We start from the raw sequence: 27013 nt of genomic DNA, 5'->3' as shown, positions 1-27013 counted from the left end.
TTAAAAGCAAAACATAGCCCAGATTTTTGCCACGGTGGAGGGGGCTCTGTGTCATGGGAAAATGGCAAAAATGGCCAAAAATTCAAAGTTCCATCCCTGAGCACGGCAATTCCTATTTTTGCAGGAGTCACGGGAAGGGTATAGGATTCATGATCATGCATTCTACAGAGGCGATTTAAATTATCAGCTCCCCCCACTGAAATGGGATTTTAGTAGGCCAGGAGTGTGAAAACTTTTATGAGCTGATTAGCTCAGGTCAGAGCTGGCCTGAACTTAATAGATTCATTTGGATAGCCAGTGTACCCTTTTGGAAAGGAAAAGTGCCCCTCTGGATTTAGTGCCAGAACATTTTTCGGAGAAATAAGGCACCCTTTAGGATTGCTGAAAGTAAACAATTGTGTGTTAAAAGCTTATTGAGTGAGGTTTGCTACCCATGCCTGTGGCGTGTATTGCAGTGGCAGAGGCAGTCTACCATTGGCTGGCGGCAAAATCATCTGTTCCCATCACTGTCTATAGCATTTCCCGTTGTTTGCTCTCTCTGCTACCAGAGATCCCATGGTGGGAGGGTTGCTGTTGGTGGGACTGGAATATCTCACCAATGTTAGCAGCTGGAAAATCCCGTCAATTGGAACTGTCAAAACAATCAATGGATTTAACTCTGCTGGGCTTTAAATTTAAAAAAGCAGCTTGGAGTTCAAAAAATACCAGGGTTTGATATTTCAGTCTGTCTGTTGACATAATTATGTGGATCATCATTTATGAGATTTGTGCTACAATGATTTTACAAACTAACATTGTTACAATGGGGCGCCTGTTAAGGGAACAGTTTGATCGACAGCATCAAGTGGCTTTTGAACAGAAATATTAATTTTCATAAGAGATAAGTTGAAGGAATTTTTATGTATTGAATGGCTTTATAATGAGTGCCTTTTTTGTATAAGTGGGGACATCATCAATAGATATATAACTTTATTTTATCTCAGCACAGCTCCTGAGCTTTGTCTATAGTGGATACTAGGTGAGTTGGTGCGGAGAAGGTAAAGGCAAAGGGTGGACAACATAGGTTGATTTAAGTTGGCACTATGTAGCATAGATACTAGAAGGGGCCGTGGGAATGTGGGGGTTATGTGGAGTAGAAGGGCATGTGTTGGCATAGGGAGTATGAGGATCCATGAGGTGGTAAGTGGGAGGCATAAGATTGAACAGGTTGGCATAGTTGGGATATGGTAAGGTGGGATAAGGAATGAGGGATGAGGACTAGAGTGCAGTTTATTGTTTCAATCCTTTTTATAATTGAATTCAACAAAATGCTTGAACACAGAGGAAGATGACGCACCCACATCCATTCAAAAACTAGCACTCCTGCAGGGGTGATAGACCCAACTTCTAATTCAGTCTCTTTTCTCAGAATGGAAATTGGAACTGCAGACCGCCATTTTTAAAGATCGGGTTTCCAGAAACAGGAGTTGTTCCTTTGTGCAAGTGACCAAGGAATGACAATCTGGGACATAAAGTTTGGTAGTTATATGCCAAAAATTCCCCACCATCCTTTCCACTTCACCAATTTACCTCAAGAGGCATTATAATGGGACAATGTTGAGTTTGGAGTAAGTTTTCACTTTTTTCCCACCCGGATACATGATTTTCCATCTTCCCTCCTCTGCTGAAAGTGGTGAATTTTGATTTTCTTGCAGTAGATCAGCTACCTTTATTATGTGAAGGGGCAGCATGGTGGCACAGTGGTTAGCACTGCTGCCCCATAGTGACAAGGACCTGGGTTTGATTCCCGGCTTGAGTCACTGTGCAGAATCTGTACATTCTCTCTGTATCGAGGTTTCGTCTGGGTGCTCCACTTTCCTCCCACACTCTGAAAGATATGATGGTAAGGTGCATTGGCCATGTGAAATTCTCCCTCAGTGTACCTGAAACAGATGCCGGAGTGTGACAACTAAGGGATTTCCACAATAACTTCATTGTTATGTTAATGTAAGCCTACTTGTGACAATAATAGGTAAACTTCAAACTTAAATAAGAAAGCAAGTGCCAACAGGACCTTTAATGACTAGAGCATCATACCTAATCTTTACCAGTTGTCCAAATGCATGCATTTTGATTATGATTGTGTTCATAGAAGTGATTTAATTGCACACAATTATGTTATATATCAATTTAAAAATGTTCTGAGCATGAAAACATGATTTTTTTTAACATATCATCACCCACACTGTGTTTCCCTTTGGGGAATAGTGGGAAAGTGACAGAAGGGTTTCTGAGCTAATTATCAGCCATGGTCAACAAGCCCTAGATTTGGACTTAAACCTGGAACTTCTCATCTAGAGGTAAAGGTGCTACCACTGTGCCACAAGACCTCCTTAAAATGAACATGAAAAGGGATGAAGAATGTGATTGCCTATGGTTTATGAATAAGTGCAAAATATTATGCCAAAGTATCAAGTGCACTCCTATTGTTACACATCAGGCACGGGTTTATGGCTGAAAGCTGCAGCCTTGACAGAACTAAATGTTATTAACAACTTTGCATCGTTCACAAACCATGGTATGTAAAACACTATTCAAATACAAGCACAATGCAAAAAGCCCCGCTCGCAGGTGCCCCAATGATACTTAGTGAGAAGACAGTTCTTGCAAACATTGAAAGGCTTCAAAATAATGATGAAATCTCCCAGCTGATGAATAGTTAGGTTCTTTTCACAGTAATTTGGAGCTGCTCCAATATCAAAACCACAAATCCAACTTCTTTGTGATGGTCTTGCAATGTACATAAGTACCTGGTGGTACTTTTAATATGGAGAAATTCCCTAAAGCAATCAGAATGCACTCACATGAAAACTCATAGCAAGCAAAAAAGACATCAGAGCAGTTGGCCAAAAGTGTGGTCAGTGAAATGATTTAAGGAGTGTCTTAAAAAGTGGAGAGAGAGTTGGAGAGGTTTAGAGAGGGAATTCCAGAGCTAAGACCTAGCAGCAGAAAATATGACCAGTTATAGTAAACTAAAATGTTGAGGGTGCATAAAAAGCCAGAATTTGAGGAGAGCAGGGATCTCGGAGGGTAATGGGCTAGAGCAGATTACAGAGATAGAAAGGATAAGACCATGGAGGAATTTGAAAGCTTAGTTGAATGTTTGAAATTCTACACCTTGGTAAAAGAAGAAGCAACAATGGTGAGCGATCACAGTGGTGATAGGTGAACAGAACATTATGTGAATTAGTAGCCACAGGATTTTGGTTGAGCTCATGTTTGTGGAGGGTAAATGGTAGGGAGTGTTATTCAGGAAATTAGTCAAGTCTAGAGATTTAAAAAAAATACACCGATAAAAGTTTGAGTACCAGGTAAGTCGAGGCAGGGATAGATATGGGAGATACTAAAGAAAGGCAGTCAATAGCCAATAATAATTGTTCCGGTTATCATTCGAAATGGAACATTTACATGACATAGCATAAAAGAATAACTGGCCATCAATATGTCAATTCCTGTGGCAGCCATTAAGTGATACAAGTTCAAACTTACTAAGATCATTCAGCTATCTGATCAGGAAATGTAATATGTTGAAATTGTAATGACCAATAAAATACTCTTTGGCACATAAGTTCTGATGAAGTATTATACCAGAAATAGTAACCATTCTCTTTTTCTATCAGCTGCCCATTGTGCTGCTGTAAATTTGCAGCAATTTCCTTTCTCAAATCTCCCTTCTGTGCTCACCAGTTTTTATTGGTTTTACCTAGCCACTGAGAAACATTCCAGTTGGAATTGAATTTAAAATCATCTGATCACTCCATAAATTGGAAGACAATTCATGATTTTCCATTGCATTTACTGAAGAATTTACATCACTGAAATAGACCATTTAGCCCAACAGATCTATGCTGGTGATTATGTTCAACTTCATTCTTACTTTATCTCTTCCTATGTTGTACTCTCCTGTTCTTTTCTCTGTCCTGTGCTTATTTTAATTTCTGTTTAAATGGATCTATTCCATACACTTCAACTACAAAGTTCCTTATTCCAACCACTTTCCAAATAAAAGAAGCTACTCCTGAGTTCCTCTTGGATTTATTGGTAACCATCTTACATTTATGACCTTAGTCCTGGTCTCACCTAGAAGTGGAAATATCTTACCTATATCTATCCTATGCAACCAGTCATAATTTTAAGTATCTCGATTAATTTTTCATGATAGGTTTCATCCCTCAGCTCTGGTTAACATCCTTGTAAATCTTTCTTGCAGCATTTCTTTGTCTTACAAGTATTTATTTTCCAATTTAGTATGATGTATTCAATTTGAACCTAAAAACCGCTTGAAATATGTTTCACTGCATCTATCACAGATTTAACTCAAGAAGAATAAACTCCAGTCTGTAAATTCAGAAATCCATCCTGCTGCTTGAAGTAACAGACATTAGATTTTCAAAAGGTTTTGAGAAAATTCAAAGCGGTTATAAGTCACTAGAATGAATAAATAAGCATTTGGGTGGAGAATTTTAACATTAAATTATTCATTAACAACTGCGGTTTTACCCAGTAGTTGCAGATTTGCGCATTAGGGTTCCAGATTAGATTAGTGAAACACAGCACAGTTCCAAAGCCTGAACCAGTTTGGTATCTAAAAATAATTGAGCTGTGTTTAGTTTCTTTTGCCAACAACTTTACCTAGTTGAATGTGAATAGAAAGCAGCTATAGTGGTTCGTAAACTTTTAATTGATTTGCGTTTGTATCATGAGGAAATTCATCACCTCAGTCAACATATACCATGAGATTTTTATTTCTTTTTAAATCTTTTTAGAATAATAACTGTTGGATCTTTAATAAGAGGTATTTAAGACTGAAACACCTTTGTGTATATTCTGAAATATTAGGGTGAAGGATTAACTTATGTTGGGTTGTATGTATTAGGATAGTTATCGCTTATCTATTCCTTTTTACGTTTAATATTGTGTCCTTATCCCTCAAGGTTACGAAGGTAGTTTGCAAATCACTTGTTGTGCAATTATATCAGAACAGAAAATGATTTCTGTTTTTCCTGTTTGCTTAGCAACAGAAAAATCAATGTGACAACATTAGAGTACACTGCAGAATAATACTTAATCAATGCTCCTACATCGGAAAATAAATCCGCATGTTTCAAGAATTAAGTTCTCTATGACAAAAAAAACTGTCTGCCACTAGCTCATGAGCAGCGTATCTGAAAATAGGAGGTGAAATTATTCCTAAAACCAATATGTGATTAAATATATGAAAAGGAAAACTTATTAGTTATTTGACATAGCAGTTTATGTGTATTTAGATACACACACACATATATATGTATATGTATATATATATATATATATATAAAACATTTGTTGATTTAGATACATATTACGTGCTGACCCATTAAATGGTTGAAATTCTGGCTGTCTCTGATCTTCAAAGAATAGGAGCTAATCTGGTAGTATCATGGAAATTTGCATCTGATTATCTCTGAAGAGACCTGACCAACCCCTATGGGCTACAGACACCAAGTTCAAAGGAAGCTATCCAAAGCTGTCTGCACTTCAGAACCCAGACTGGCAACCAGCATCTACTAGTCTGCTAGGACAAAGAGCCCTATAACTTTTCTTACAAATTGTTAATGGCTGGGTTTTAGAAAAAATTATTAGGGATAGGATTTATAGTTATTTGGAGTGTAATGAATTGATTAGAAATAGTCAGCATGGTTTTGTAGCGGGTAGGTCGTGCCTTACTAACCTTATTGAGTTTTTTGAGAAGGTGACCAAAGAGGTGGATGGGGGCAAGGCAGTTGACGTGGTATACATGGATTTTAGTAAGGCGTTCGATAAGGTTCACCATGGTAGGCTTCTGCAGAAAATGCAGATGTATGGGATTGTGGGTAATCTAGGAAGTTGGATCAGGAATTGGCTATCAGATAGGAGACAGAGGGTGGTGGTGGATGGTAAATATTCATCATGGAGTACAGTTACGAGTGGTGTGCCTCAGGGATCTGTTTTGGGGCCACTGTTGTTTGTAATTTTTATTAATGATCTGGATGAGGGTATAGTTGGGTGGATTAGTAAATTTGCTGATGACACCAAAATTGGAGGTGTGGTAGATTGTGAGGAAGGGTGTCATAGTCTGCAGGGAGACTTAGATAGGTTGCAGAGCTGGGCCGAGAGGTGGCGGATGGAATTTAATGCAGAGAAGTGTGAGGTAATTCACTTTGGTAGGAGCAACAGATGTGTCGAGTATAGGGCTAACGGGAGGACTTTGAATAGTGTGGATGAACAGAGGGATCTAGGTGTGTGTGTACATAGATCCCTGAAAGTTGGGAATCAAGTAGATAAGGTTGTTAAGAAGGCGTACGGTGTCTTGGCGTTTATTGGTAGGGGGATTGAATTTAGGAGTCGCAGTGTAATGTTGCAACTGTACACTACTCTAGTGCGGCCGCACTTGGAGTACTGTGTGCAGTTCTGGTCCCCGCATTACAAGAAGGATGTGGAGGCATTGGAGAGGGTGCAGAGGAGGTTTACTAGGATGTTGCCTGGTATGGTGGGGAGGTCCTATGAGGAGAGACTGAGGGATTTAGGGTTGTTTTCGTTGGAAAGAAGGCGGCTACGAGGGGATCTTATTGAAACATATAAGATGATTAGAGGTTTAGATAGGGTGGATAGTGATAGCCTTTTTCCTCGGATGGAGAAAGCTAGCACGAGGGGGCATGGCTTTAAATTAAGGGGGGGTAGCTACAGGACGGATGTCAGGGGTAGGTTCTTTACCTAGCGGGTGGTGAGGGATTGGAATGCCCTGCCTGCTGCAGTTGTAAATGCGTCTAGTTTGGGGGCGTTTAAGAGATCTCTGGATAGGTTTATGGACGAAAAGGGATTGGTATAGGCTAGTGGGTCATTGTTTTTGTAACTGGTCGGCGCAACATCGTGGGCCGAAGGGCCTGTTCTGCGCTGTAATGTTCTATGTTCTATGTTCTATGTTCTATGGGTCATTTGAAAATCTCAGGAAACCAGAGAAAGCAATGTACATGCTTTTCGAAACAAAGATGGAGAGGTGGGGGTCATGTGACAAGAAACCCCCATCCCCAGCTGGTAAGACCTGTAATATTGCCTTGTGGTGTTGCAAAGCTCAGTCTGCCATCTTTTCATCTACCAAGCAGCAGCACAAAAAGGGGCTCTGTCCTGTTTTGAATTCCTGACCTCAACAACACTATTCCTACTGGAACTTCTGAACTCATGTACCATTGCCTTCAAGGCTAATTAATCTCTGTGTATCTATAACATTATGGAATTTTATTGAAAAAATGAATTCTCCAGCACCAGAATAACCTATCGACCTCTGGGAAGGAATATGCCATTGAACTTTGATTGTAGACTCCGGACACACATGAAACAATAATTCTTTGTTCTGTGATCTTTGTCCTGGTCTTTCTCTATCCCCCTTATTATATGGATGGAACAGAGGCCATGTTGCTACCCTCCTCCTATGTTTTGAGTGTGTGCAAATAAAGTAATCATCTCTGAATTTGCCTTGGATGGGATTCTCCAATCTTGACCGTAGCCACCTGCTGCAAGTGAGAATGGAAAATGTGGTGTTCCAGGCAAAACTCCACTCACTTTCAGCATCACTGGAAAATCCTAGCCGTAAACAAGGACGGAGATTTTCCTAACCTTAGTTTGCTGTGGTAATTTTAATAGAAATTGGACCATCTCAAAGCTGAGGGGTTGGGAAATATACCAGCGCTTATAAATGGGAAGATCTAAATCAAAACACCTTCCTGCTTAGAGAGAAGTAATCTGTGATGATTAAATTAAAGTGCCCTCCTGCCATAACGCATTATAAAACATTATCAAGCTAGAAGTGCTAAGTAAAGTTAAGAACTGAACTATCCTCCTGGCAAGATCTTCCAGACCATCCATCTCACTGCATTTAAGTAACCCAGGTTCCTTAAGTGAGGAATCATTCCAGTAATCCTCCTCTGGACCTTCTTCCAAGACTAGTATATTGGCCATAATTTGAGGGGATAACTATTCTTTAAGAATTTCTACAGTTTGCACTTAACACCATATAAGTGACAATTACAAGGGGGAACAGGGTCAAGGTGAGAGGGAGAAAGTTAAGGGAAAGTTTAAGTGTGCGGAAGGTTTTCACGCAGAGAGTGATGGGTGCCTGGAACATGTTACCAGAGGTGGTGGAACACATAAGCAACATTTAAGAGGCAATTGGATGGGTACATGAATAGGGAGGGAGTAGAGGGATACAGACTGGGTAAGGGCAGATTTTTTTTAGTTTAATTAAGGCATCATGATTGCCACAGCTTGGCCTATTCTTTATAGAATCATCATAGAATCCCAACAGTACAGAAGGAGGCCACAATCCCACCCAGTCCCTATTCCTGTAACCCCAAACACATTTACCCTGCTAATTCCCCCTAACAGTGGGGTTAATTTAGCATGGCCAATCAACCTAACCCACACAACTTTGGACTGTGGGGGAAACCCAGAGGAAACCCATGCAGGCACAGGGAGAATGTGCAAACTCCACACTGACAGTGACCTGAGGTCGGAATTGAACCTGGGTTCCTGGTGCTGTGAGGCACCTGTACTAACCACTACGCCACCATGCTGTACTTTTCTTTGTTCTTTGTTCTTATTAAATGTAGCAACATTTCACAAGGTGATTCACATATTGAGGGGAAGGGTGCATGTAAAATAGGGTGGGCACCCATCCTACCACCTTTCCACCCACTCCAGAGCTCACCATAATAAGGGGTGGGGGGGGGGGGCAGGTGGGCATTGAAATCGTAATTAATCATCAATTAAGCTCGATATCAAGTCAAGCGACCCTGACAATCCTCAGCCCACGGCTTATAACATATGATGTGGACAGCAGGGTGGGAACGGGAAGCCTTTCTTTATTTAAATGTTTAAAGGGCAGGAAGGGGGTGTCACTCTTCAGGGGCTTTCCTTTTCCAATCATGGAGCAGCCCCCACTTAAATCGAAACTCCCTTCCTTCTTACCCGCTCTTTAAACCTCCCTCCCCCCAACGTTGCCTCCCTCCATAACCTACCCAAACCATCCAGGTCCAAGACACCAGATTTAGTTGCTTTCGGGATCCACGGGCCTTGACCTTCTTTTCTATCTGCAGCTCCAGCAGTGGCCATTGAATCCTTGCTGGCACTGACAGGACTGATGGAGCTCCTGGTCCATCTGATGAACCAGCAACTGCAGAGGGCGGGGCAGGAGCTCCATTCGGCCCTTATTAGTCTGTCCCACAGTGCTTTAGGCCTGGGGCGCTCTGGAGCATGTGGCCTCTATGCTGAGACTGCGTTCGATATTTACTGACGTCCCTCATTCTCTGTGTGCATCATTTTGAGAAGGAAACTGAAGGGCAACTGAACAGCAGTGATCGACCTCGCTTCACATTCAAATGCACATTTATCAGACAATAGATCGATCTGATATAAAAGAGTTCCGCCAGCTGCCTCAAAACAAGAGGAAGTTCCAGCTATTATTAACCGCAAGGGAACTATTGGTTATGCAAATTTTGTTTGGTGACATGGAGTATTTTAATCGCTTAGATATGAGTCAAGGTCTCTTAACCTCACTAACATTGACTAAGAATAAATAATGTTACAGAGCGTTCACCATTTTCCAAAGATAGGAGTGTTATGCCCATAATGTATCACTAGGTTGTTACAATGACAGAGTGCCTGTAAGTCTCTGATCACTGCTAAACTCCATTTGACAATAATTGTGGCTAAGCACATCTAGAGATCAGAGACTAATTGTCATGCAGGGGATATTTCTCCCTACAGTAATAGTTCCTTGTAGTGTCTCTGTTCATCCTCAAGGCCAGAGATGCAGGAAATAACATGTTCAGTATGTTTTTTAAAAACTAAATTTACAGCAGTGACCATTTGTAATTACTGAAGAGAAGTAGCCATCTGCTGGTTGGAAGACTTCAACTGATACATGTATGTGCATGTATGTAAGCACATGTCCATAGCTTCCATGGCATTGCCTGGGATAAGTTGGGTGATACTTTATCAGCCTTACCTATTTGGGTCATCTAAGGAGAACTGGCACCTTTGTCTACTCCTGCTGTTTTGCTTTATTATTTCCAAAGTCTTTCACTTCTGTATTTGTTTCCTGTTTTGCTTATGTCTGATTATATTTTGCCTCTGCAAAACAGAATTGCCTCTGTTTTGTCTCCTGCATTTGTCTCTTGTTTTCTCCTTTGGTCAGTGGGAGTACAGGTAATATGTGGGGTAAGATTCAGATCATCGGTTAGGCGAGGCCACAGGGCAGCCTACATGGTGGCAGTGGGAAGCAGAATGAGAGAGGACAGTGCTTGAACTACCTTGCCATCATTGACACCAATAACACAGCCTGGTTTATACCCTCTGCCTTGCTTTATCACTTCCTGACTCATGTGCATAAGGATATTTCCTTACCATGTGTGCTGCTTCCCACATTTACCACAGCCCATCACAACTGTTACTCATCCTGATGTTGTCCGATTTGTCTGATGCCTGTTTCCCAAGGGTGCATGTTACTGCAGATGGCTCCCCTCCCGTTCCTTCCTCAAGTTTCTCTAATGGGTGTTCTCTACTTTGCAACATTGTCAAAACACTTATGATAGATTGGTAAATGTCACTTCCCTTCCTCAAGTCAGCATATGAATACTACATGCTTCAAGCAATTAATCAATATATAAGCTGATAAACCTGCAAAGAACCCCTGAAACACTCAGTGTGGACAGGAGCCAGGTTTTAAGGCCACTACAGAGAGTGATACAAGCAATATTTTCATCCTGTCATGGGATGTGATCATCAGTGGCAAGGCCAACATTTCTCTCCCATTCCCTAAGCGCTCCTGGAGGAAGTGGTGCGGTGAAATGATTGAACCACTGCACACCATCTGATACAGGTACACGAGAAGGGTGGTTAAGCACTGCTGTCTCACAGTGCCAGGGGCCTGGATTCAATTCCTGTTTTGGGTGAATGTCTGTGAGGAGTTTGCACATTCTCCCGTGTCAGCGTGGGCTTCCTACGGGTGCTCCAGCTTCCCCCCACAATTCAAAATATGTGCAAGTTAGGTGCACTGGCAATGCTAAATTTGCCCCTTAGGGTAGGTTAGGGAGATTAGCCATGATAAATGCATAGGATTATGGGGATAGGGCAGGGGAGATGGGCCTGGGTAAGATGCTTTTTTGGAGAGTTAGTGCAGACTTGGTGGGTTGAATGGTATTTTTGGGATTCTATGGATTCGATGGATATCTGTGGAAGGGAGTTTCAGTGTATTGACCCAGAAACAATGAAAGAACAATAATATAGTTCCAAGTCATGATGCGGTGGCTTGGAGAGAAATTTGTAAGTGGTGGTGTTCCCTTTGCTCCTGCTGCCCTTGTCCTTCTAGGTGGTCGAGGTTGCAGGTTTGGAAGGTGCTGTCTAATAATCCTTGGTGAGTTGCTGCAGTGCATTTTCTATATGGTATACACTGCTGTGCTGTGCATTGGGCTGGAGAGAGTGAATGTTTAGGATGGTGGATGGGGTGGCAATCAAGTGGGCTGCTTTGTCCTGAATAGTGTGATAACCTTTGACCTGGAAGCAAACAGGAGGTAACATTTGTGACTTCTTTGACATGTCTGTAGAATCTGTAATTGGTTTTAAAAATATTTGACTTTTAAGAGTATGCATCGATTATGAAGGGATCCATTGTAATTTTCTTGAATAATAAAGACTACTGGTCTTTGTGACCCAGAGACCTTTGACCTGGAAGCAACAGAAAGAAAGTTAATATACAAAAGCCATGTGACCAAACACAAAAGGAGAGCTGCAGCAGAGGGAAGAACAAGGAAGGCACATTTAAATGAAGGTGTATGTGTGTAATGGAATTAAACATGATAGAACACATGATTTGAGCAAGGATTGCAAATTGGACAATCTTACTGCCACAGCTTCAATTTTTTCACAGCTGACAAGAATATTTAATGGGTTTCATTAAAGCTTTTGGATTGTTTTGAACCGGTCTATGGATGCCTCTAGGAGTGTAAAGGACATCCAGTGATCATAACCTGAGGTGAGAAAGTGAAAGATCCTTTGTTGTAAAGAGACAAGTCAACTCAAAGCAGACCCCATGGTTAATGATAAAGATGGTGACCACCTACACCTACCAGAAGTTCATTTTTGTCCACTCCTAATTTTGGAGAGTTTATTCAAGGAGTCAAAGGTTGACTTATACGCTGCATCTACGGTGTGCATTTCTCTTTGTTCTTCCTAATTTGCCATATTGAATTAATCTGTTTAGTCTGGTTCCTTCATCATTTTAAATGCTACAATTAAGACCCCCCCAAAGTCTCCCCAAATTCCATTTCTCTGGATGTCTCAGAACATTTTGGGATATCAAAGATTTTAGTGGCCTGAACCTCTTTCAGGACCTCAAATCTGTCGTTATACAATGGGAATAACCTCATTATCTTGGTTTTTAAATGTGGACTAGGTACATTTCACCTCCACTGATTTCTAAAGTCCATCTCCACATGCGATCTTAAGGAATGCAGTCAATTGACAGGCTGCCTCCAGGAGCCCCATTTAGTAATGGATGGTGGGCAGGCTACGCAAGTTGAGGACCAATTGGAGCACTTGAGGGTCTGACTGGCCAACAGGCCCAACGGGAGAGGTGGGCACTGCCGATGGAAGAAGGAAACAATGAGGGCTCCTCTACATGGAGTAGTAAGTATTTTCACAACACCAGGTTAAAGTCCAACAGGTTTATTTGGTAGCACAAGCTTTTGGAGCATTGCCCCTTCATCAGGTGAGTCCTGTGTCATTATGTACCATATGCTTGGAGATCCTCTCCACTTTGAGCTGGCAGTTTATGGTGCAGTGGTAGTCATGATGTTGCCAGTGTTGGACTGGGGTAGGCACAGTAAGTAGTCTGACAACACAGATCAGTGTCCAACAGGTTTATTTGGTAGTACGAGCTTTCGGAGTATTGCCCCTTCATCATCTGATGAAGGGGCAAGCCTTTGACCCTTTGACAAAGGATTGTCTGGATTCGAAATGTCAGTTCTTTTCTCTCCTTACAGATGCTGCCAGACCTGCTGAGATTTTCCAGCATTTTCTCTTTTGGTTTCATCTGAATGCTTTTGTTGCTATAGCATCTCATTAAGTTTAGCAACTCTGCACTATAATACTTAGATCTCGTTTCACTGAACATACTTTAACACAGCATCAGTCGTCCTCATATGCATTACACTATATTAACCTGTATTCAAAGAGGGAGGCAATGAAGTTTCAAAAGTGCGAATAATGTAGGCTGCAGACTGCATTGGCCAAGCCAGATTATCCAGTGGGCTGTGGAAGTACAGGCAAAAGATTTGAGCAGTAAATACTGGAGGAAAACAGGACAGCAAAACTGAAAATAACAATCAGAAAGAGAAATTTGGCCTGTCATGTCTATGCTGGTTCTCCGAAAGATCAATTCATCTAGTGGCACACCCCTGCCTTGTCACCATTGTTGTTTTTCAGATAATAATTCCAATCCCTCTTGAGTATTTTGTTTTAACCTACTTTCACCATATTCTTAGGCAGTGCATATGCTAGATCCTAACCTTTCGCTGTGTGAAAATACTTTTCCTCATGTTGTCATTCCCTTTTTTGTCAATTACCTTAAATCCATGCCCCCTCATTCTAAACCACACCATCAATTGGAGCTGCTTTTCCCAATCCACTGTGTCCAGACTAGGCTCCTCATAATTTTGAATACATCTAACAAATCTCTTCGTGACCATCAAAAAAGGCAGTTCCAATCTCTCCATCCTATCTACATAACTGCAGTTCCTCATTCCCGGAACCATTCTCATGAATCTTTGCTGCATTCTCTCGAATACTTCCACATCCTTCTTAAAATGTGGCATTCAGAATTGGATGTAATACTCCAGTTGAGGTCAAATCAGTACAGGTTTAACATAATTTCCCTGCTTTTGTACTCTACGTACTTATTGATGCTGTCCAGTATACCATATGCTTTATTAATTATGCTTAATTTTAACCTGTTCTGCCATCTTCAATGATTTATGCACATATACACCGATTTCCCTCTGCTCCTACACCACTCTTAGAATCGTATCCTTTACTTCAAATTGTGTCTCAGCATCCTTCCTTCCCAAGTGAATCAATTTACACTTATCCGCATTAAAGTCCATCTGTCACTTGTTGCACATTCTATAGATTTTGCTGGTGAGATTCTGTTGTGTTTGTTTCAAACCATTGACCCCAAATCCTAGATACATTCACTTTCCATGGGAGTACACTGGAATGGTTCAAAGTCAGCCAGGGTATTGCAGATAGAAGCAAATTACGGCGGATGCTGGAATCTGAAAGCAAAACAGAAAATGCTGGAAAATCTCAGCAGGCCTGGCAGCATCTGTAAGGAGAGAAAAGAGCTGATGTTTCGAGTCCAGATGACCCTTTGTCAAAACTAAAAGGCATTGAAAGTGGGAGATATTTAAGCAGCAGGGTGAGGGAATGAAAGATGAGCCACAAAAACAAGGGGAAAGGCTGCTAATGGCAGTCCATATTTTTATTTACTTAGGTTATTGGTCTCTTTTGAGACCATTACCATCCTCTTACCACCATTTGAAAATCAGCCTTCTTTGAATGTGTATTCCAAAATAGTGATGTGGAGATGCTGGTGTTGGACTGGGGTAAACATAGTAAGAAGTCTCATAACACCAGGTTAAAATCCAACTGGTTTATTTGATCGTAAACCCATAAGCTTTTGGGGTTTGCCCCTTCGTCGGGTGAATGGAGAGTTCTGGTCTGGAACAGCATATAAAGGCACACACAGTTTACAGAATACTGACTAGAATGCGAGTCTTTCCAGCTAATCAAGCCTTAAAGGTGCAGACAATGTGATTGGAGATAGCATTAAGCATAGGTTAAAGAGATGTGTATTGTCTTCAGACAGAACAGTAAGTGAGATGTTGCAAGCCCAGGCAAGTCATGGGAGTTACAGATAGTGTGACATGAACCCAAGATCCCGGTTGAGGCCATCCTCATGTGCGCAGAACTTGGCTATCAGTTTTTGCTATCTCCACTCACATTGTCTGCACCTTTAAGAATTGATTAGTTGTAAAGACTCACATTCTAATCAGTATTCTGTAAACTGTTCGTGCCTTTATATGCTCTGTTTGAGACCAGAACTCTTCACCCACCTGATGAAGGGGCAAACCCCGAAAGCTTGTTGGTTTACTATCAAATAAACTTGTTGGACTTTAACCTGGTCTTGTGAGACTTCTTACTGTATTCCGAAATAATCAGACACTAGCTATGACATTTGTTTATCTTTTCATGGCATAGAATTGTTTTCACTGAGACTGTTGCTTGCATCTCTGGAAAATAGTTGATCCTGAGATGTCTCCGGAATAGTTTATTGGTCATGTCCTGAATGTTTGTGGATATGGTTCTCTGGCTTTCCAAGGTGTTCCCCCATGATGATTGAAAGAGCTTGATTGTGAAAAATACTATGATCCTCACAACCACAGAGAGAATGATTCTGCTTCTTGAGAAAACCCTCAGTCGTCTTACACTGTCCAGTAATTGCCAGTTTTAATAGCTGAGAAGTTGGTTTGATCTATGCAATGTTAAGAGACCAATGGCACATTTTCAGTCTGATGATCTGTAGTAATGTAGCTAAGGTACTGAACGAGTGAACAATCCAATTATTTTATTTGTGGGTGTCCCTGAAGTGTTTTGTAATGTAGATGCTTCCTGTCTGGCATTTAACTGGTGTCTGCATTTGAATTGCACTGTAAGAAGTCTTACAACGCCAGGTTAAAGTCCAGCAGGTTTATTTGTGTTTACCCCAGTCCAACGCCAGCATCTCCACATTTTGAATTGCGCTGTCAGCTAATGTGCTGTTTGGAACATCCTTTGTTTTGTCAGGGAAAACATTAAGTTGTGACCTTTTTACACTATGCTAAATATACACCTGCAACAAAGCAAATGTGTCATGGAAATGCTAGCATATTGCTAATTTTTTGTTGTGCCAAGACTGTTTTCAGATTTTTGGGAGGACCTGCTGTTTGGCAATCAGGGCTTTGGCATTAAATAGGCAGCGACCTAAAACATTTGCAGAAATAGAGGTCAAGTAATGGTATTTAGACCTAACAACATACTTGTCTCTTTCTGCCTCATTATTGGCAGTTTCTACTCCATTGCTATGGTTGGGAGACAGCCGTTTGGAGCATTAGTTAAAGGTTGGGGAGCTGTTTCTGGCAGCCATTTCTAAGTTTCCCCCACTTTAATACGTCTTGACATTTTAAGTAGTAGTTTCTGAATTAATGTTATCTGCTGCTCCAATGTGTGGCTGCTCTCTGTTCCTTGCACTGAATGCATCTCTATAAGCTGCTCCTTTCTGCTTCCTGAAGATGAGTGGCTGCAGTGCCCAAATCAGCAGTTTGGTGCTAGCAGCTTGCAGATTGTATTATAATGAAAACTGACCGTGAAAAATGATTTGGTCCTGCGCAGAGTCATTGATTGCCATGCCTGCTGTGCCCATTATTCGCCCATTTACCACAAACAGACAAAAGTTGGCCATTACTTGTGTGTGGCAAGTTACTTTTAGACATGGATGTGCCTTTGCACAATGTATTACATAACATTGTGTGTGTGTGTGTGTGTGTGTGTGTGTGTGTGTGTGTGTGTGTGTGTGTGTGTGTGTGTGTGTGTGTGTATAAGCTACAATATTGCTTGCATGTGGCATGTATATTGAATACACAGATACCAAGCAAGAAAAGTTGTTTTATGGAAAACAAGAAAATAAACAACATTCAATGATAGATCAGTCAACTGCATGAGAATTATCTTTAATATCATAGGTGGTTTAATTGGCTTTTCTTTTCATGAACCTATTGCTCATTGCACTGTTCTGTATATGTGTACCCATGGGCAAGTAACTAACAGATTAGTTTAAAGTTTATTAGTGTCACAAGTAGGCTTACATTAACACTAGTTGCCAGACTCCAGCGCCTATTCAGGTACACTAGGAGAGAATTGGGCATGGCCAATGCACCTAACTATTAAAATGAAATCATGAAATTTAATCATGAATTATATCTGTCTCTTTATCAGCAGAATAATGTCTATGGCCATTTGTGATAAAATTGTTTGAAGTTATCTAACTCAAGCGACAATATCCAGCTGTCCCAACATGATTTCAGCTGCTGCTGATGCACATGTTCAATTATCTGCACATTGCAATGATAAAAATCAGTGGCAATCTGAGTCGAGGGACTCACAAATAAAAGCCTTTAATCTATATCATTAAAAAGGTGTCTTCAGCCAAAGGGGAGACCGACCTTGTTGTGATAATGTGGACACACGAGCTCAACTAATAGTTTATTTAATCAAATGCAATAAATGTCAGCCCAGCCCAAATAATTTGGTCCAAGTGTCTTCTTTTATTGATTTAAGTAACTCTCTCAGGTCATTGATTTGTACACTTTGTCCCACAATCTAAAAGAATGAGATTGGAATCACTGAAAAAATTGAACACCTCTTCATACGGCAAGATCATTTTTGCTAATGGTTTTGAACTTAGTCATCTGAGAAAAATATATTTTAATCTATATATTAGGGAAGACTGTGGCATAGTGCTAATGTCACCAGACTCCTAATCCAGAGGCCCAGGCTAATGTTTTAGCCTGCAGGTGCAGCAGGTGGTCAGGAAGGCTAATGGGATGCTGGCCTTCATAGCGAGGGGGATTGAATATAAAAGTAGGGAGGTCTTGCTGCAGCTGTATAGGGCATTGGTGAGGCCGCAGCTGGAGTACTGTGTGCAGTTTTGGTCGCCGTACTTACGCAAGGATATTTTGGCCTTGGAGGGAGTGCAGAGGAGGTTTACTAGGCTGATACCGGAGTTGAGGGGGTTGAGCTATGAGGAGAGGCTGAATAAACTAGGCTTGTACTCGTTAGAGTTTAGAAGAATGAGGGGAGATCTCATTGAGACGTATAAGATGATGAATGGGATGGATAGGATAGAGGTGGAGAGGCTCTTCCCGCTCAGAAAGGACAGTAGGACTAGGGGGCACAGCCTCAAGATAAAGGGGGGGCGGTTTAGAACGGAGTTGAGGAGGAACTTCTTCACTCAAAGGGTGGTGAATCTCTGGAATTCTCTGCCCGTTGAGGTGGTGGAGGCTGCCTCGCTAAATATTTTTAAGACGCGGGTTGATGGGTTTTTGATAGGCGAGGGGATTAAGGGTTATGGGGAGAGGGCGGGAATGTGGAACTGAGACACGACAGATCAGCCATGATCTTATTGAATGGCGGGGCAGGCTCAAAGGGCTGGATGGCCCACTCCTGCTCCTATTTCTTATGTTCTTATGTTTTGGGGACAAGGATTCAATACCATCGTGGCAGCTGGCAGAATTTAAAACCAATGAATAAATCTGGAATTAAAAAGCCGCACTCAGTAATGGTGACCTTGAAACTATTGTCGATTGTCATGAAAACCCATCTGGTTCACTAATGTCCTTTAGGAAAGGAAATCTGCCATCCTTACTTGGTCTGGTCTATATATGACTCCAGAGCCACAGCAATGGCATTGACTCTGAAATGCTTTCTGAAATGGTGTGGCAAGTTACTCAGTTAAAGGGCAATTAGGGATTGTCGACAATTGGTAGCCTTGACAACAATGCCCACATCCCATGAAAGGCTAAATTTTAAAAAAAGCAGAATGAATGCTGGAATGAGGAATGTTTGGTAGTTGAGTGTGAAGTAAAATAATCTAATAACAGGATGATAGTGTGAATTGGGAATTGTGCATTAATTACTATTATTACCCTATCAGGCTCTGTGTGAACCCCTATTGCACTGAGTTGAACACCATATTATAAAGCTGCTACATTAAGTACGTTTTTGCATTTGCAGCATTTGATATATTGGGAGGGCACCTAAGCCAGAAATAGGTTTTCAGGTGATTGCAACTCCTCCATAAAGGAAAGTTAGATGTAATTTTTTTTTATCCTGTGGAATGAGAGACAGAGACAAATCAGCAACATTTCAAGATGTTATTTTGAAAGTGCTTCGAGAAGGTGTAACAAGGATAAACAATCATTTTGGGGAAGGGGGGAATGAGGCAGTCAAGTGTGCTGCCTGAGCAGCCTACTGGAAGGGACAATCTGAGTAAAGATAGACTTGTGGCCTATGTCAGGGAGCAGAAAAGAAGGAAATAGGGAACAAGAAAGCCAAGACAATTCATAGACCAATGAAACTGCATAGAAAGAGACCATTTGGCCCATTGTGCTTGTTCCTGCTCTTTTGTAGAACTATCCCATTAGTAACATTCCATACAGATGTGTAAATGTTTTCCCTTCAGATATTTATCCAATTCTCTTTTTTTAATGTTACTGTTGAGTGTACTTCTATTTTCAGTCACTGCATTCCAGAATGCAACTCGCCATGTAAAAATGAGTCCTCGTGTTGTTTCTAGTTTGCCAGATACCTTCCCAAATGCGCTCATGAGTTAATAGTCTTGGAAAAGTTTCTAATACAGCACATCAGTGTAGACATGATGCAGCATCTTAGTAAGACAATGCACTACTGTCATGCAATTGTTTAGCTACTTTCCAAATGCACAGCATGCCTGGGTCTTAGCAGTGTTTGTGCTATGACAAGGAGCTTGTCACATGGCCTACAAAATCTGTCAAGGAATAAAATTACCTGCTTCATATTCACACAATCATGTAAGACAGTTGCTAAGCACTTGAGTTGTGCACATCTCTCAAATTCCTGTTCCAAAAATGTCTTTGTTTTTTCTGTTGCAGAGACACAGCTAAGTAACAGTTACAGACAGAAAAGGAAGCAAATATTGTTCAGCAGCAATAGTAGACAAAAAGGTGGTCAACTCTTAGCTGCTTATGAGAAAAGAGCTCTGGAAGTTTTGGATAATGAGGAAATGGTGCAGATAGAATTTGGGCAAATTCTCCTCGCCGTTCGTATCATTCTTCCCTTTTCATTCCTTCTCCTTATTCATTCCTTCAGTAACTCTCTCATGCACTGTTGCACTGTAGTCTTTGCCCATCGTGTAAAATATGTTTTTCCTTTCCTGTCAGGCTTCACGGAAATTAGTGTCCAAGCTCAATGACCAGCCTTAACCAAACACTACATAGTACCCTGGGTCACACACTGCTGCACTGGCAATCTGAGACTAGAATATTTGCATTCTGCTGAGTTGCTGGACATAACACTTGGCGACATCAAAACTCAATTGAGAAGGAAATTAGAGGAGATGGAAACTATTAGCCAAGGACAAGCTGGAGTGTTCCAACAGCAGCGTGCTGAAGAATCAGAGCTCACAGGAACGTAGTTTAGCTTTTTTTGAGAGTGTGGATGGTAGCCTGTGCAGTGGGGAGGCATCCACAGCCACATCTGTGCAATGCTGTACAACAGCCTGACCAAGCAGTAGGTCACAGTGGAGAGCAGAGCCGCAACTATGTCCCCTGTGGTGGAACATCCTATGTCAGAAAGTTAAAGGTACAGGCACACATTCCACCACACATTCTGGTTGGAGTTTTTTTACTGATTGAAGTGCAAAATAATGCTCCCACTGAAGAGATCACTTGGGCTTTAGTCTGTGTTACACATAGCACCATCGCGCCACACAAAAACATTTTAGAAGTACTACACAGTGAAAAAATAGCCACATGCAACAACAAATTTTTACAGAGAACATTGATTCCAAACTACTTTCTTGTCTGAATTCACCGCCATCGTGGAACCAGATTAAAGTAGCTCGAATGATAGTCTGAAAACAATCTCATTGATACCCATCGGCCTGCTCCCAAACAGGCCTGTGGACATGCTGAGGGAGTGACTAACAGAAGGGAAATGGCTGCAGATGGCAATGATGATGAACACTGTCTCTTGAAGTGACATTGCAACATGCATAAGAACAGCTCAAATGAACATAAAGGTTCAAATATCCGTTGCATCAGTACATGCGGTTCCTGTTAGTGCAGGATGATATGAAGTTGCATATATAAGGTTAAAATGTGGTGTTTGACAAATGTAAAAATTGAAAAGAAATGCTAAGAAAACTGAAAGAAATCATATAACATTGTCCCTTTAAAAAGCATGTGCCTTTGTGCTTGGGATTTTAAATTGCAGAAAGCAGGCTGACGAAGGCAACCTTGCAAATTTTGTGTTCAACGCAGCAGCCAGAGTTCCAGCAGAACAAAACAGGCTTTGAATTGGACCAATGAGTTTAGAACAAATGTTCAAAGACACAGAACTGATTGAATTCAAATTTGAGTGTTGTTGACAGCATCAAGCCACTCACATTGCAGGAATATTGTGAAGTAATTTTAGGTATTTAAAACCGGACAAGAAGAGATGGCAGTTAAAGTACGCTTGCTACCTCTTGAGGAAAAGAGCGTAGGCAAGTCTCTCATATGAAATACTGCAGCTTTAATATAGAAGGAAAAACTAACTCAAAGAGTATTCCAGACCAAAGCATCAGAAGAAAGTTCACACTTCCAACTGACGTATGGTATTATGTTATTAGAGAGTGACTATATTCTGTAATGATTTATTTCATTCTTCCTAAGTGAGTTTTGTTAAGTGAACAGCTTCTATTGGGGATTTTATTCAGTTTGTTAATTGTTTTAATAAGGTTGTCACCGGTTCTAAAATAAAGATCTGTTAATTGTTCATGATAGAGAGTGTCAGATCCTGCTTTAATTTACCATTTCACACACATTTACATAAGATTACAAAGTGAGGTATATAAGAACATAAGAACATAAGAAATAGGAGCAGGAGTAGGCCATCTAGCCCTTCGAGCCTGCCCCGCTATTCAATAAGATCATGGCTGATCTGTCGTGGCTCAGTTCCACATTCCCGCCCTCTCCCCATAACCCTTAATCCCCTCGCTTATCAAAAACCCATCAACCCGCGTCTTAAAAATATTTAGCAAGGCAGCCTCCACCACTTCAACGGGCAGAGAATTCCAGAGATTCACCACCCTTTGAGTGAAGAAGTTCATCCTCAACTCCATTCTAAACCACCCCCCCTTTATCTTGAGGCTGTGCCCCCTAGTCCTACTGTCCTTTCTGAGCGGGAAGAGCCTCTCCACCTCTATCCTATCCATCCCATTCATCATCTTATATGTCTCAATGAGATCTCCCCTCATTCTTCTAAACTCTAACGAGTACAAGCCTAGTTTATTCAGCCTCTCCTCATAGCTCAACCCCCTCAACTCCGGCATCAGCCTAGTAAACCTCCTCTGCACTCCCTCCAAGGCCAAAATATCCTTGCGTAAGTGCGGCGACCACTAAAATCGTGCAGAGGAAAACATCACCGTGTCGTTATAAGGGCCATCAACATATCCAACATGATCAGATATATGACCTGTATCCTCCATTTAGATCATAGATCATTGATTCCTACAGTGCAGAGGAAGGCCATTCAGCCCTTCAAGTCTGCACTGACCACAATGCCACCCAGGCCCTATCCCACAATCCCATGCATTTACCTGCTAGTCCGTTGACATTAAGGGACAATTTAGCATGGCTAGTCAACCTAACCCACACATCTTTAGAGTGAGGAATTTGGATTTGAGGAAACACTAAGAAGAAGAATGTGGTTATAAACTAGGAAACCAAAATCATCACAAAGGGTAAACACAATGTACACTCCTGTACCATACATGATTTGAGTGAATAAGAGTTGGGATCGATCATACTGATACTTTGGCAGCTCTATTTGCTATTGTCAGATAAACTTTAATTAAAATGGTTAGTTAGAAGTGCTGTTGTAGTCAGGGTTCCTGATGTTAAGCTCAGTTTTACTTGGATAGACTGTTAGGTGCCATATGAAAATAACTGAAGGTTTACTAACATTTAAGGTTTGATAAATATTTGCTCCCTGTATGACTTAGGTGTGTGTATATAAATGTGATGAAGGGATTCATGATTTTGTGTTGAAACCGTTGCTTTGGTAACGCATGATGCTAAGTCAAGGCACTTTGATTGATTTGCCAATTATTTGGTCTCCCTCTTGTTTAAGAACATGTTCTGCAATTGATTGATGACTGTACTCTGCTCCATGGTAAAGTCCCTTTACAAAGTTATAACAACGTATCTACAATAATTTGGGGCATCCTTGCTGGGCTGTCCTGCAGCACTCACCAAATCGGTGCAAGCATCCACCAGGATGCTGATGGACAGCTCAACCAATGAGCATTCTCTCTATCAGAAAAACAGAACATGCCGGGTGTATTCAGCAGATCTGGCAACATCTGTGGAAAGAGAAACAGAGCTAACCTTTCAGGTCGATGACCACGCATCATAACTGACAAAAGGTCTGGTCGGAAACACTGAGCGGGATTTTCATTTTGGGAGGCGCGAGATAAGAGCCAGGGACTGTTTCCAAATCCCAAATCTGATGCCGGGAGAGAACAGCCATTTGTTAGAATCTTGACTGAGGAGACCCCTCAATTGCCATGAAGATGGGTTCCCTGTCCAATTCAGGGAAGTAGAAGGGCTCAGAAAGCCCATTCAGCTTCAGTAGAGCAGCTGGCTGCAGTAAATAAGTCACTGAGAGAATACTTCAGCAAGAAGATGAGTCTCTCAGTCGCTAATTAAGAAATAAGGAGAGCAGACAGGCCATTCTGTGAAGCAGATTATTGTTTCATTGCCTAGTTGATTTGTTTCTTTAATACGTCTGAATGAACTGTTGTTTGTAATTTTTATTAATGATCTGGATGAGGGTATAGTTGGGTGGATTAGTAAATTTGCTGATGACACCAAAGTTGGAGGTGTGGTAGATTGTGAGGAAGGGTGTCATAGTCTGCAGGGAGACTTAGATAGGTTGCAGAGCTGGGCCGAGAGGTGGCGGATGGAATTTAATGCGGAGAAGTGTGAGGTAATTCACTTTGGTAGGAGCAACAGATGTGTCGAGTATAGGGCTAACGGGAGGACTTTGAATAGTGTGGATGAACAGAGGGATCTAGGTGTGTGTGTACATAGATCCCTGAAAGTTGGGAATCAAGTAGATAAGGTTGTCAAGAAGGCGTACGGTGTCTTGGCGTTTATTGGTAGGGGGATTGAATTTAGGAGTCGCAGTGTAATGTTGCAACTGTACACTACTCTAGTGCGGCCGCACTTGGAGTACTGTGTGCAGTTCTGGTCCCCGCATTACAAGAAGGATGTGGAGGCGTTGGAGAGGGTGCAGAGGAGGTTTACTAGGATGTTGCCTGGTATGGTGGGGAGGTCCTATGAGGAGAGACTGAGGGATCTAGGGTTGTTTTCGTTGGGAAGAAGGCGGCTAAGAGGGGATCTTATTGAAACATATAAGATGATTAGGGGTTTAGATAGGGTGGATAGTGATAGCCTTTTTCCTCGGATGGAGAAAGCTAGCACGAGGGGGCATGACTTTAAATTAAGGGGGGGTAGCTACAGGACGGATGTCAGGGGTAGGTTCTTTACCCAGCGGGTGGTGAGGGATTGGAATGCCCTGCCTGCTGCAGTTGTAGATGCGTCTAGTTTGGGGGCGTTTAAGAGATCTCTGGATAGGTTTATGGACGAAAAGGGATTGGTATAGGCTAGTGGGTCATTGTTTTTGTAACTGGTCGGCGCAACATCGTGGGCCGAAGGGCCTGTTCTGCGCTGTAATGTTCTATGTTCTATGTTCTAATGTTCTATGTTCTATGAACCATTTTTTCCCCATGTTGAAATAGGAAGAACGTTTTCTATGAAATGCTATTGCCCTGGGCGGGATTTTTCTGGCCGTTATTCTGCTACTCCGCCCTGAGAAAAACCCGGCCTGAGGTCAACAGATCTTTGCATGGTCCGCCTGCACCCGTTACAATTCCTCTGGCGAGCAGGATGGGCTGAGAGGCAATAGATTTCAAACTGAGATGAGGAGAAACTACTACTCGCAGAGAGTGCTGAATTTGTGAAAGTTGCTGCCCCATAGCGCGGTGGAGTCTGAACTGTTGAGTGGTTTCAAGAAGGAGATAGATATATTTCTGAATAAAAAAGGGGAAATGGGGAACGGATGGGGAGGTGGATTTGAGACCAGGGAGAGATCAGCCATGATCTAATTGAAAGGCTAAGCAGGCTCAAAGTGCTGAATTTGCCTACTCCTGCACCTAATTCCTCTGTTCCTATCTTGTGTGTGGTACACACTGCTGCTGCTGAATGCTGGTGATGGAGCGAGTGAATGTTTAAGGTAGTGAAGGGGGTGATGATCAAGCAGGTTGATCCAGGCTGCTTTGGCCTGGATGGTGTCCAGCTTCTTGAATGTTATTGGAGCCACAGATAAAGAGCATTCTATTGCACTCCTAGCTGGTGCCTTGTAAATAATGGACAGGCTTCTGGAAGTCAGGAGGTTACATATTCACTACAGAACTTACTGCCTTTGACCTGTTCTTGTAGCCACTATATTTACATAGAATCATGGAATGAAAGGTCATTTGACTGTTATGTCTGTGCTGGCTCTCTGCAAAAGCAAGTCACCTAGTGTCAATACCCTGTCTTTTTCCCATAGCCCTGCACAACTTTTCCCTTCAGAAATTGTCCAATTCTCTATTGAAAGCCACAGTTGAATCTGCCTCCATGCACTCTCAGGCAACACATTCCTGAGCCTAACTAATTACTGTGTAAAATAAATGTTTCCTCATGTCATAATTGCTTCTTTTGCCAAATAGCTTAAATCGCCACCCTTTTGACCCTTCTGCCAATGGGCACAGTTTCTCTCTATCTGCTCTGTTCAGATCCTCAATATTTTGAACGCTCTGCCAAATCTTTTCCTAACCTTCTCTTCTTCGAGAACAGCAGCACCAACTTCTCCAACCTATCCGCGCAACTGAAGTTCCTCATCATTGGGACCATTTGCATGAATCTTATCTGCACTCTTTCTAATGCCTTCACATCTTTCCTAAACTGTGGCCCCCGGAACTGGACACAATACTCCAGTTAAGGTTGAATCGGTGTTTTATATAGGTTTGTCATAACTTCCTTTTTAACTCTGTACCCCTACTTATAGGGTGAAATTTCCTAGCCCTGTTTGCAGTGGGCAGCAATGGAGTTAGGTGGCAAAATAGCATGGGAGCCAAGAAAAGGGGATTTATGATAGTGGATGTCCCACAACCACCGCCCCACCCTCTACTGGTGTCATGGGGTTCCCACCGTCAAAGGTAGGGGAAGCCCATTTGAATGCACGATTATATGATTAGCGTGTCGTCCCACCAGATCCTCCCCCCTGCTATCTGACTGTGTCCCCAGCGTCGCCACTCAGCTAGCCTGCAGGTTTTACAAGAGCTTTTTAAAAATGTTGAATTGGCAGCCTCGCTTCCAAAGGGGAGTTCAGTGGTGAACAGCCAGGGAGCCAAGGCAGCAAGCAGGTCCTTCCAGAGAGCTAATGAGAACAGGCAGGTACAGATAGGGTTCAAAAAGTGAGTTTAATAAAGTGACAAAGGTGGTTTAATCTTTAAATAAGCACTTGCTTTCTACAATTGACTAACAACACCAGTGCCACTGGGTGTAATTACTCTCTCTTCACCTTCCTAAACTGGCCTCTACATCTCGGTGCCTGCCCAGGATCCACAGCAGAGATGTAGGCAGGCTTCTGTCTGCCATGTCCCATGCTTGTGATAACTTTGGTGGCATCCTCTGGGACTCCATGGCCTAGAGGGCCCTGGCCTGCTTTTGGGCTGCTGCAGGGTGGCAGTTTCACCCTCCTCAGTGTGTGAGGCTGGAGTTGAATCAGTCAGTGAAGGGATGGAGTCAGATAGGCCGGACTATTGCACAGCCGTCTGGTTGGAAGGCCCTGGCAATGGACCAGCCTCTGCTCCCTATGGTGCTCAAAGACTCTTAACGTCCCCCTTGGGTTAGAGCTGGAATGCGATGCAGAAGTCCTGCTGTCATCTGGCACAAAGACCCACAAATGCCTACCAGTGTCTGCACCATGGACTTTGCACTTCCACCATGGAGCTCATGCC

The sequence above is a fragment of the Carcharhinus amblyrhynchos genome, chromosome 7 (assembly GCF_965287045.1).
Source record: "Carcharhinus amblyrhynchos chromosome 7, sCarAmb.v2.hapA, whole genome shotgun sequence".
Lineage (NCBI taxonomy): Eukaryota > Metazoa > Chordata > Chondrichthyes > Carcharhiniformes > Carcharhinidae > Carcharhinus > Carcharhinus amblyrhynchos.
The sequence above is the reverse complement of the archived record's forward strand: the minus strand, read 5'-3'. Positions refer to the sequence as shown.